The sequence below is a fragment of the Triturus cristatus genome, chromosome 2_1, assembly GCF_964204655.1.
Source record: "Triturus cristatus chromosome 2_1, aTriCri1.1, whole genome shotgun sequence".
Lineage (NCBI taxonomy): Eukaryota > Metazoa > Chordata > Amphibia > Caudata > Salamandridae > Triturus > Triturus cristatus.
This window is the reverse complement of record NC_140581.1, coordinates 379,165,060-379,177,990: the sequence shown is the minus strand read 5'-3', so window position 1 is coordinate 379,177,990 and position 12,931 is coordinate 379,165,060.

Sequence of the window (12,931 nt, the reverse complement as noted above, 5' to 3'; positions counted from 1 at the left end):
GGAACAAAGGCAGAAGCCGCTGCCACGACAGCGCTGCCTCGAGGTCCAAGCGCAACGCCCTCGAAGAAAGAAGAGAGTGACAGCCCTGTCACCATGGAAATCGGAGGAACACAGGTGGGCTGAATAGACCAACAAAAGGGAGATGACTGAGGACTCGCCCAGCAAGCAAAGAGCACACCCTGACACACCAGACAGCCACCAAGGCGGACCGACGTCCCTGGATATAGCTCCACGGGTGAACCGAACATAAGCCGCAGCAAGCGCAAACCACGTTTAATCCCGACGCTTCCCCAGTCGACCGTCCATCCCCACGCGTCAGCAGTCTAAGTCAAGTGGCATCCCTGCTCCTGTCCGCAGATGCCACGGGTGAAGATCAGCACTGAGTGTCCGTCCTCACACCACCTCAGGATGGAGTCGGCAGTGGCACCAAGCCAGGCAAGAGAGGATCCCCACACTCTACGTGTCAAGCCGCCACAGACACTCCACCTCAGCAAGGCAGAGGCACATGGCTGCCAAGTCCCTCCTGACATCCAACTCTCCCAGCAAGTCACCACCACCTGTCATCCCGAGTCACCACATGGCTGGCAACCGCCATCACGCCAGCCATCAGCACATGCATCAAACACCACTCCCTGAGTACCGATGGACTGGAGTCCGACACCGTTGCCACACCAGCCGACTAGAAGAAATCAGAAGCCACCTGTGAACCTGGCCTACACAGAACCGCGGCAGCGAGTGCAAGTCTTGGCCAAGACTCATCCACCCGTGAGGGTTGGGCGTGCGACTAAGTAACGGCTCCTCGGCGGTCCTGCAGCTGCCCCCAGACGGCACACAAGCGGCCCCCAGCACAGCCCTCCTACAGTCCCGTAGCAACCCCGACGACGGTCCTCCCCAGGCGGGAGAGCGAGAAGAGACATTGCCCCATCGACAAGTTACTGGTCACAGCCAAGCAGCTCGACAGGGACAGTCGGTCCAGCAACACCTCTGTGAATCCTTACCTGGGACTCCATCCATGTTCACGACCAACCCACTAAAAGGAACTGTTTAGAACTCACCACAGACCATCACCAACGTCAGCAAAGTGGAAGCCAGGCAAGACAGCAAGACATGTCATCGTCAGCGAACTGATAGTATGCAGCGGACTTCTCCGAGCCAGCGGTCGTGTCCTGAACCCCTCAGGTTAAACTATGTTTGCCTGCTGAGGAAAGTTCTGCTGCAAGTTAAGTCACCAGCTCACGTCTGATGTCATCCGGCCACCTGACTCGAGAGACTGATGGACCCTGTGGTATCTAGTTGACTGTTTGTTTTAATCCCCACAGGTTGGATTAACACTTTGTTTGTTCCTCAATAAAGTTGGGGAGGAATGTAATGTCCTGCGAGCTGTCATCCCAGCCACTCCTTCGAGGCCTGGACACACTGCACCCCCACACCCATCCATCACGGGCGCCACGAGTGACGTGGCCCCGTCAATAAAAAGGCCCGAGGTGCACGTGCTCGTAGCTAGTTACTCCAGTACCTCGCCTGGTGTCCGTGTACAGTCATTAGCATAATGTGGGCCTGAGGCCCAACATTACAGGCCCGGTCCCATGCCTCGCACAGCTTCCAGCGATGAGAGCAGTGTCTGATAGAGTCTCACCAACCGATACCGCTGTGCTGAGCTCGATGGACGAGGCTCTCTCACTCCCAGTACACATTTAGAGTCCCACTGCGCAGAGAATGTACCTCATCTGCGTTACAGCCTGGAGCCCCTGCCATTCCTGACGCTTCAGAGCTCACAACCTTGAGCGGAGCCCCCAAAAGCCAGTAAAAACATCGAAAGGTCCTTGCTCACTTTGCCACTGGAGTCAAACTAGCCTGGCTGGCCAGGATTGCTACCTCAAAACCGGTCCCAGGATGCTTGTTTCCAGTTCAGGGAAGACCTGGCTTGGCAGATCAGGCTGCACTGTTCCCATGAGGAACAGGGTCACGACTGATTTGCATATAGCTGGGTCAAACTGGGGTGACGAAGTGAGCTAATGAACGATGATGGGTTCAACCCAGATCTGTGACTGGGGGTGTGTCTGAAAAGTTTCAGCACTCCGTCCATCATCTCCTTGTGTTTGCTTTGTTCACCCTAATTTTGCAGGGTATGCCCAGACATGGGTCCCTTGCTCACTTTGCCACAGGATTCAAGCTAGCCTAGCTGATGAGGGGTGTTACCCCAAAACCGGTCCCAGGATGCTTATTTCTGCTCCAGGGAAGACCTGGCTTGGCAGTTCAGGCTTGACTGCTTCCACGAGGAACAGGGTCAAAACTGATTTGCATATGGCTGGATCTGGACTGGGGTGGCGAAGTGAGCAAACAAATGATGATGCATTAAACCCAGATCTAAAAGTGACTGGGGGTGAGTGTCTGAAAAGTTTCAGCGCTCTGTCCATTAATTGATTGTGTTTGCTTGTTTGCTCTAAGTTGACATGGATCCTTGCTCACTTTGCCACTGGATTCAAGCTAGCCTGGCTGATGAGGAGTGTTACCCCGTAACTGGTCCCAGGGTGCTTGTTTCCGGTCCAGGGAAATCCTGGATTGGCGATGCAGGCTGGACTGTTCCCATGAAACAGGGTCAAGACTGATGTGCATTTGGCTGGGTCTGAACTGGGGTCTCAAAGTAAGATAAGAATGATAATGGATTCAACCCAGATCTAATAGTGACTGGGGGTGACTGTCTGAAAAGTTTCAATGCTCCATCCATCATCTTCTTGTGTTTGCTTGTTTGCTCTAAGTTGGCAGGGTATTCCCAGACGTGGGCCCCTGGCTCACTTTGCCACTGGATTCAAGCTAGCCTGGCTGATGAGGAGTGTTACCCTGAAACCGACCCTAGGAGGCTTGTTTCCGGTCCAGGGAAGACCTGGCTTGGCAGTTCGGGCTGGACTGTTCCCATGAGAAATAGGGTCAAGACTGATTTGCATGTAGCTGAGTCTGAACTTGGGTGGTGAAGTGAGCTAAAGAATGATGATAGATTCAACTCAGATCTGTGACTGGGGCTAATTGTCTGAAACGTTTCAGTAGTCCGTCCATCATCTCTTTGTGTTTGCTTTCTCCATCCACACAGAGGCCGCCTAGTCAATCCTCAAAGCATTATACCACATCCGCCAGGAGCTGTCGATTACTGGTGAAGGGTGTCTGTTGAGAGGTCCGGGGTTTGTATTGCTCGAAGGTCTGACAGAGAAAACAGCACTCCTTGCACACCAAGCACGCCAAGGCATCGTGAAGCCTAAGGGCAGGCTCAGGAGCAAGGTGATGTTCCCAGGTCTGGACCAGAAAGTGGAAGCAGTAGTGCAAAATTGTCCGGTCGGCCTTGCAACAAGCCTACCTGACTGACCACCCTGCACCAGTCATCACCGAAGTTGGCCCTAATGCCCCATGTCAGAGGGTAAGCACACATTTTGGCAGCCTTCCCGGTGTAACACACATACTGGTCGTGGTGGATAACTTTTTATGCTAACCTGAGGTAGGAATCGTGGCGATGACATCCGCCTTAAAAGTCATCCCGAAGCTGGAGAAGCTCATGACCACGCACGGCCTGTTCTGAGAAATCTGCACGGACAATGTGCCCCCCTTCAATGGCTCTGAGTTAGCCAATTACTTGAGCTCTCATAACATCAAGTACCGCTGCATAACCCCTCTGTGGGTCAAGCCAATGGGGAGGTGGAGCGTCTGATCAGAAGTCTCACCAAAGTGACCCAAATTGCAGTGGCCAAAGGTACCAGCACTGAATATGCCTTGTACTAATTCCTACAGGAGTACAGACTTACACCCCACTCCATGATAGGTGTCTCCCCAAGCAAAATGTGTTTTGGCAGGTCCGTAGTGGATACCATTCCCAATCACCCTGCGTGAAAGGAGGTGCCTAACCCCCCAAATCAGTCAGAATCCCAGAGAACCTGCATCAATGAATATGCTTCCCAAAGTCGGTGGGCTAAGGAAAGCCCCATCAAGATGGGTGATCACGGTGGATAGTTCAGACTAATCTTTGAACTTGATCCATGGATTGTCACAGACATCAAAGGCACAAATGTCACAGCCAAGAGGGGCCATGAGTGAATCACACGGAATGTATCCCATTTCAAGAGAGTCCCTAGGAGGTCCCGAACTATTCCTATGTTTGCTGACCTGCAGGAAGATGCTGTGGTGGGTAACCCACCGGACAGCGAAGATGACAACAGTCTGGAGCAGGAGCAGAACACACAATATGAATAACTGTTCTTAACGCCATTGCCTGCCCCCTCTCTGGACACTGCAGCCACACCCCCAGTAGCACTCCGCAGGAGCCCAAGAGCTACCAGCGCAGTGAGTATGGGAAGATCCTCATCAGACTCCTCAACCAGGGTTTGGCAAAGGGTGGTATCTTCTGTGACCCCACCCCAGGCTGTTTCAGAAGTATAATGACTTTGTCTGTGACTAACCTGGGACTGATGGCAATGCTGCATTCGTGAGTAGTTGTATCCATTCCACAACACAAAGTAAGAGAAGGAGGTGAAACATATGTTATGATCTGGACTATAGTGGGTGCCATTGCAATCTTTGACAGTTTAACTTTTAATGTTTGTGATGTTTTGTATCTCCTGGTAAAGGAGGAATGTAGTGTTGCCAGATTTTGGGAACAACCATGTTGTATGTTGCGCATGAGGGGGAGACCTATATCCCCTGCTGGCATAAGCGAAATAGTGGCGTATGGCGTATGGCCAGCAAAGGTAATAAATAGCCAGGGGTACCGGGTGTGGTTCAGTTCTTATACCACCAAAGTAACCACTGTGTTTGCGTCGTTTCTTGGGCTGTGCCTGGGGGCTACCCCAACACGCTACAGCAACCATGCACTGGCCAGGAGAAGAGATAATGCCAGTACAACAACATTCAGAACCTAGAACTCCACTTGAATAATAACACCCCATAACCCTGCAGAAACAAGTGCATGCAACAGAACATCAGTGCATGCAGGAATTACCCGAGAATTCAGTGAGATTACGCTTAGTTACGAGTAAGAAAATTAAAAGTAATTCTGCAATTAGCACTATCTCTTAGCACAAAAATGCCTCTTGGGTCAAAAATGGGTGCAAGAATGCATTTTGCACTATGAAATAGAGCTAAATGCAACAGAACACAAATAGTATGCGCGAGCAGCCGCTTGGGCTCACTAAATGAGCTCTTGGGGTAGGACTTTCCCCCAACTTGCTCCTGGCATTTAACATTATTTTCTGAGCCCAAAATACCTACTTGCATTCAAAAGGGCTACAAGGGCAGGATGTTTCTCGAACTTACTCTCAGCATTTGGCACCATTTGCAAGCGCATTTTGCACTAAGAAATAGCGTGAAATGAAGTAGAATATGCAGAGCAAGTGCGAGTTGCCACTCTCGCTCACTAAATGTGCTCTTGTGGTACGATTCCCCCCTCAAATTACTCATAATTACACAAGTAGAAGTAATCCCTTAGTTATCAGTAATTCTTCATCAAATTGTAATGAGGAATTACCAAAATTACTCCAATTACTCTGGCATAATTGACATTACACCCAGGCCTAGTTCATGGACATGTGCATTACAGCTGTAATATATTTCTTTCTCTGTTCTTTTTGCTGCTCCTTAGCACTGTTACATAGTACTCTTGACACAGTTTGGGATGTGAATTGTTAGGAAGAAATGGCTATGGGGGCTCATGACTGTATTGCATTGCACCTATATGTATATTCCAAAGCCATGTATGGATATCCCACTAACTTTTTCTCAGTGCTCAATGTATTTTTTTGCCACTAATATACAAGCCAGTTTTGGCTTAGCTTTTCTTATGCATCTAAAACAATAAAAAGATCTAAAAAAAAAGATCTGGTGGTATAGAATGGAAGTGAGGTTATTTCAGTTCTTCTCAATCATGAATTCCTGATAAACTTGAAAATGTCACATTTTTACGTAGGTCAAGAATTATGTGCCAGAGGCGATGTTTCACTGCTTGTTTGTTTGTATGTTTTCCTGTCTATGAAACTCAATAAAACATTTTTTTTAAAGAATTAGAGATCATGAATTTGAACAGATGTGAGTATATTTAAATTTAAAGCGTTATGTTTTGCCTTCAAGGCCAGAGCTGGAATAGGCCTGCGGTATATCCAGGATTAGGTGACACCCTATCAGCCAAGGCGGACACTGAGATCAGGGACTCAGGCTTTATGCTTTGTGCCTAGAATCCAACTAGTGGATATGGGAGGCCGCTCATTTGCATATCTGGGTCCAAAATTGTGTAACGCTCTCCCAGAATTTCTAAGACAGTGTACCTTCCTGTCGTTATTTGATAAGATTCTGAAGACCTGGTTATTGTTAGACATTTCTGCATATGCGTAGCACTGGAACACCCGGTTTGGGTAGCTGTGCGCTGTACAAGTTGGAAATAATAATATCTAGTAAGAATGCTCAGACAACAGAATCCAAGTGTAAGGACTTGGGGGCATATCAGCAAGGCGGCGGTATGAAATTATCACCGCTTTTGCGTCCGTTTTCGGGCGAAAAGCGGCGATAATTTAATCGCCTTATCAGCAAAGACACGCTATTGCGTGTTTTGTTGATATAGCGCCCGTCACAACAACGCCCCGCTTTGCACCTCTAATGAGATGCAAAGTGGGCATTCCGTCCCACAAAACTGGAGAAATGTCGCTAACCGACATGTCTCCAATTATCAATGGGCACGCTAACAAGCATAGCGATAAGAAAAGTAGCGCTAACCGTGGTTATCGCTACTTTCCTTATGCCTGCTTTTAGGTTGGCTTAGCCATGATATCCAATGGAAGGTGGATATCATGGTTAAGTCTGCCCTGCAAGGTATCGCCAAACATTGTGCAATTATTGCTGGATTTCCAGCGATAATTTCACATTTGGCAGCTTGCGCCTGGAATTTTATCGCTTTTGAGATAAGCGTTGCTGATAGCATGCTATCTCAGCAATAAAATTCAGCGCTAGCCGGCGATAATCATCCTCGCGCTAAGCACGCTGAGCAATAATTATCGCCGGCCCTTGCTGATATGCCCCCTGGTTGTGATCCCTGCCGGAGCATACCAGCAGTGGTCACACGTTATCATCTCCAGATTCCATTTAGGAGAGCAATGGGGTTTGGCCTGAAGACCTGGGGCCTCATTTACAAGCCCCTTGCACCGTCGCTGCATCACCTTTATTTCAAGCAGCAGCGGCGCAATTCACCGCTCCTTATCTACAAACTGATGCATTGGCTCAAATGCATCTGGTTGTAGAGTGCAGCATACATTATACTTGCGCCAGGAGGTATAATGTATGAAGGGTAGGTGTTCCCATGCAAAAAGCCATGTAGACGTGACGCATCGAAATGTACAACATTTCACTGTCACTCTGTGACTTGACTGTGTCAAAATCCTTAAGCCTGCTCAGACGAGGCATAAGGATTGACACAGTGTTTTTACAATGGGACTTGCCTATGTGTTCTGACACATTGCTGGAATTGCATCAGTTTTAAAGACAAACTCCAGCAATGTGTCACTTTTGCGCCAACAGATGAGTCAGAATTTCTGACGCATCTGTTAATCCTTGCGCCATGGAACCCTGTATCACAAATTCAGCTCATTCATATTGTCTCAAGAACATTTGACACAGGCACAACGAAACTTGTGCATCAATGAATCATGACTTCTCAATGTTGTTCCAGATTTCAAATGACAGGGTATTTGGGGAGGGTGTTCTTTGATGCCACTGGGCGTTCTGTATCCCTTACCTCTATTCCTATTGATCGAAAAGCCGATATTATTGGTCAGGAGTAAATTGTCGTGGTGACAGTAATTCTAGCATCATGGCCCGATCTTCTTGCTCTCCTATTGTTCATCAAATGGGAACTTGTCCTGAATGTGTGTTCCCGATTGAGCCTTCTTCTCTGAGATGTCCTTACCCTGCACATTATGTTTTAGTTCACCTCCCGTTATTTGTCCAGAGAGTTAGCTTTAGCTATCGCTATTCAGGGATCAAGAAGATCATCTAAACTGATATCACATTCATTGCTTGGGTCTCTTTCTTTAAATGGTGTGTTCTAAAGAATATTGACCTCTTTTATCTGATAGCATCAGCTTCCTATCCTTTCCCCAGGAAGGGTTTAATCTGGATATTTGTTTGGACTGCTGCTGCTGTCCAAATTCAGGTGACTTCCATTATGGCAAAGAGGCAGGTTAAAAATGTTGTTTCTCATTCCTTGTACAAGATCATTAGTTATAAAATAGGATCTCTTATTGGTTTTGGAAGTTATATAAAAAATAGACCTTGTGAGCCACTGCAGTTAGTGTCACCTATATTTCTGAATTTCAAGGTTTTCATTTTAGTAGTGATTATGTTATGTTATGTTGTTTGGAATTTATAAAGTGCACGGCTACTCCCAGGAGTGTCCCGGTGCTAAGAGAAACAAGCATTGGCATAGCCAATAGGTCTCTCCTTTGGGACCTTATAAGTGTTTAACCATGCAACAGTTGCATAACTAAACACTTATAAGGTCCCAAAAGCGAGACCTATTGGCTATGCCAAGCAGCCGTGAAAGTTAAAGTTAAAGTGATAGCGATCAAACATCAAAGCAACCGCACGGCCGAGAAAGTGAAAGTAATGGCGGTAAAACGCAGCGCGCGAGCACGCGCACATGCACTGTAGCTCTAGGCTGGCCTGGTAGCACTTTTTGGAGCCCTCTCAATAAGTCTCGCCAGACCAGCGCATGCGCTGGGTCAGGGGAGACCTAAAAACCACGTAACAGCTAACAGAAAAACACCCAAAGCAGAAGCCGGCCGGGACCTAAAGTTGGAAAAGCCATGTTTTTAATTTCCGCCTGAAGGTGAGGTGGTCCTGTACCTGTCTAAGAGAGCGATGTAGGCTATTCCACAAATGAAAGGCCACCACTTGAAAGGATCTTCCCCATACATGGGAAAGCAGAACCTTAGGAGTAGAGGTCAAAAGCTGAGCAGAGGACCACAAGGTACGTTGAGGTGTATAGTTTTTAAATCTTTCCCTGAGGTAAGAGGCCCCTTTTTATGAAAGGCTTTAAAGACCAAAACCAATGCTTTGAAATGGATTCATTTCCGAACCGGAAGCCAGTGTAAGGAAGACAGAAGATGGGTTGTGTGTGCCCTAGGTCCTAACACACCAACACAATAGGAGTCAAATGGGAAATGAAGGCCAGGCCGCCCCCCACTCAAAGTCTTATAAACAACAAATGGCCTCGCCTACACTACACCTAATCCTTAGACTGTGACAACAGGGTTTTCAATATTTTTCAATTCCCTAGAGTGTGTGCTCTATCACTACTCAGATTGTCATGGTGTATTAATTTAATGTCTTAAAAACCATCAAAGGCTAAATCCCACCCGAAAATGACAAAAGAAATATGAAAAAATGTGAGAAAAGAGAGAGAGTACCTCACGGTAGAAACACCCAGAGGGCTGCTGGCTGGTTCTCGCCAGCATACCCACTTATCATCATTGGTCACTCTCTCTCTCTGTGAAAAAAGGATAGATGTAAATTCTCCTTTTGGAAGAATCTCAAACCAATAGATTAAGAGTGATAGTGAAACTTGAACAGAAATGAACTAACAGTGCCTAGTGTTTTTTATTGTGCCCATTGAACCCCCGTGAGAATCTGAAAATGTGATTCTCACCATTAAAAACAGGTGAAACTTGCTGGCCTGACACAGCTTTATTAAATGCTGCAAGCTTCCCCAATTAAAAATGGTTTGCATCAAACCATGATCAACTCTGTACTGCCAACATGTTTTGTTGCTGAAACGTCACGCAACTTCTTCAGGGCTGTCAGGGGTTCCAATTCTCAACTTCACTCAAGATTCACCTAAAACCTGTGATGGTACCATTAAAAAACACAAACAGGATGCCAGTTGTAACATCCATCTGCCTTACAAGAAGACATAATGAATTCAAACACTTTTTAGCCAAGCGGTTTGCTTCAAATAGTATACATAATCACATCTTTACCTTGCGGTTACGAAGCCTCCTTGTACCTGCAACCGTCTTCACAATGGTACACACATCCTCTGATCACGTGTCCCTGAGGTGACTGCCCAATGTGTAGCCCCCTACGGACATTCAAAAAATATATGTTATATTGTTCCTTGGTATCTCAATCGATATCCTGTCTTTCTCGCAATAATAAACAACAAACTGCAGACCTGCATGCTATTCTGCCACTTGTAAGTGTAGTATGCAAACACCCGTCATGCTCCCTTTCCAAACCTTCGATTATACAGAGCGACATTGGGTATATAAATGTTTCGAATCACCAGTCTCCAAACGCTCTCCCTTTATTAATAGGACCAACATATAATCCAGTGAGCGGTTTCATTGTTATCCGAATTTCATACACACTGCAATGTCGACATCTTGACCGGTACTCGACTGTCTTGGTACGTGCATTCACAACTAACAGTGCACGTCATAATCTAAGTCTGAATACTTAAGCAATTTCCAGCAATGAACACCTTCTCTCTCTCCCGCATGCATACAGCTTACCCTTGCCGCGTCCCACCGGCGTGTTAGAAGCTCCGACATCGAGCTGAGTTAAAGACACTCTAAGCCCCACCCCTCCAGCATGTAAACATCCGAGGGAGGCCTCCGCTGTTCGTGAATGGCGGCCATCTTAAAATGAGATTACAAAGCAGCGCAAATGAAGTTTTGATTTGGATAAAGTGAACTTACAACATATCCACAAAACGATCACTCCACTGAATCCACTGCGCAAAACTCCAGTTTTGCGCAGTGGATTCAGTGAAGTGATCGTTTTGTGGATATGTTGTAAGTTGACTTTACATGTTTACGTGCTGGAGGGGTGGGGCTTAGAGATGCCTTTAACCCACGCGGGTGACTGTGTTGACATATTTCTCCAAAATCTTGGAGAAAAAAGGCCGCAAGGAAATAGGCCTGTAGTTACTGGCGACCTATGGGTCTGCCGTGTTTTTTTTTTAAAGCGGAAGAATTTCTGCATGTTTCCAGGATTGCGGCATGTGCCCCTCACGCAGGGAGGTGTTCAAAATAAAATTAACCGCAGGGTTTATCACTTCTGCAATAGATGTCAGTACTTTTGCTGGACAGGGATCAGATGGTAAGCCGGACTTAAGAGCCTTCATGAGTGCAACGGATTTCTCCAATGTGATAGCAGGAAACTGCGTCAGGGAGAAATCGGTATTACGGCTATCATCAGGGGGTAAAGCAGTGGATTACTACAATCAGCTTGAGGGACTGCAGTCAGAAGTCAGTGGAAGTTGAGATATCTTCCACACATCAGACTTTTCCCTGAAAATTGAATTTTGAGGCAAGGACCCCCTATTGCCCCTACAGTTGCGCTATGTGTTCATTTGGAATGAGAGGAGATGTTATTGGAGTTTTTTCCTGATCCTATTTCTTCTGAAGAGATTAGGCTACATTCTGTAGGTATGAAATGAGCAGTGTTGATTTATTTGGAAAAAGTGAATATGTAATGTTAACTGTTATTTCTATAGCGCATAATCACCAGAAGGTCTCTTAGTGCTTAGAGAGGGAGGCCCAGATCACCGGCAGTCACAACACGCGTGTGGCAGATGATTAGATTGTATCTAAAACCTGCCTGAACAGGAGTGTTTTGAGACGTTTCCTGAAGGGGAGGAGCACGCATTCCTTGCGGAGGCAGTCAGGCAGTTGATTCCAGAGCTGCGGGAGGAGGACAGATAGGGCTCTGCCTCCCTTAGATTCAGTTTTGAAACATGGGACAGCCAAGAGGCAGCTCTCGGATGACTGGAGTTTACGGCCCGGCACATAACTCCCAAGGCGCTCCTTGATGTGGTCCGGGGCCTGCCCGTGGATCGCTTTGTGGGCAATGCAGAGGCCCTTGAATTTTTTTCTCTGCTTGATGGGGAGCCAGTGTAGCTTACGAGTCCTTCTGGGATGCCTGAAAATCAATCTAGCTGCATCGTTAAATTGTCACCTGTAGTTTGTAGGTGAGCTTTTCCGGGAGACCAATGTATAGGGCGTTCCCATAGTCTAGCCTGGCACGATTGTGGCTGATATGATCATCTGTAGCGCTGCAGTTGAAAGGAGGAGGGCAAGCTTCCGCATCTGTCTCAGTAAACCTGTGCAGGTTCCAACCACAGTTGCAACTTGATTGGTCATGGAAATATCGGCATCGATCTTGATGCCGAAGCTTTTTACGACTGTTACTGGTGTAGGGGTGGTGCCGAGCTTTTGGGGCCAGAACAGGTCACTCCAGGGGTTCATCTTTGAGGGGATGACAAGGACCTCTGTTTTGTCGGGATTGCCTTTTAAGGAATTGGCTGTCATCCAATTCACAGTGTATCTGAGGATGTTTTGTACCTGTGAGTGGGCCTGATGGGAGTTGTCAATATGAAGGATGAGCAGTGTGTCGTTCGCATAGTTAAAGACTTGGCAATCCATGCGTGCTAGGGCATTTATCAATGGCTGGAGATATATGTTAAAGAGGAGTGGGGACAGTGCTGAGCTCTGGGGGATGCCGTACGTGAGGGCCCCCCTGTCCGACACCTGCTCCCCCAGCTGGACCCTCTGGGACCAGCCTGACAAGAAGGACTTGAGCCACTTGTGTGCCAGCCCGCAGATGCCCAGGTCGGTGATACGGGCTAGGAGCTGTGCATGATTGACCATGTCGAACGCCGCTGATAGATCAGAACCAGGGCACATGTTATTTTATTGTCGCCCATAACTCTGAGCTCATCGAGTATGGACAGCATCACCAGCTCTGTGCGGTGGTGAGCCCTAAAACCAGCCTGTCGTCCCTGGAGTAGCTGATGTTCCTCCAAAAAGGCCGAGAGTATCTTTAGACCATGTTGCTCTACAACTTTCGCCAAAAAGGAGAGCTGGGAGATTGGTCTAAAGTTTTTAAGAATGGTGACATCTGCCCC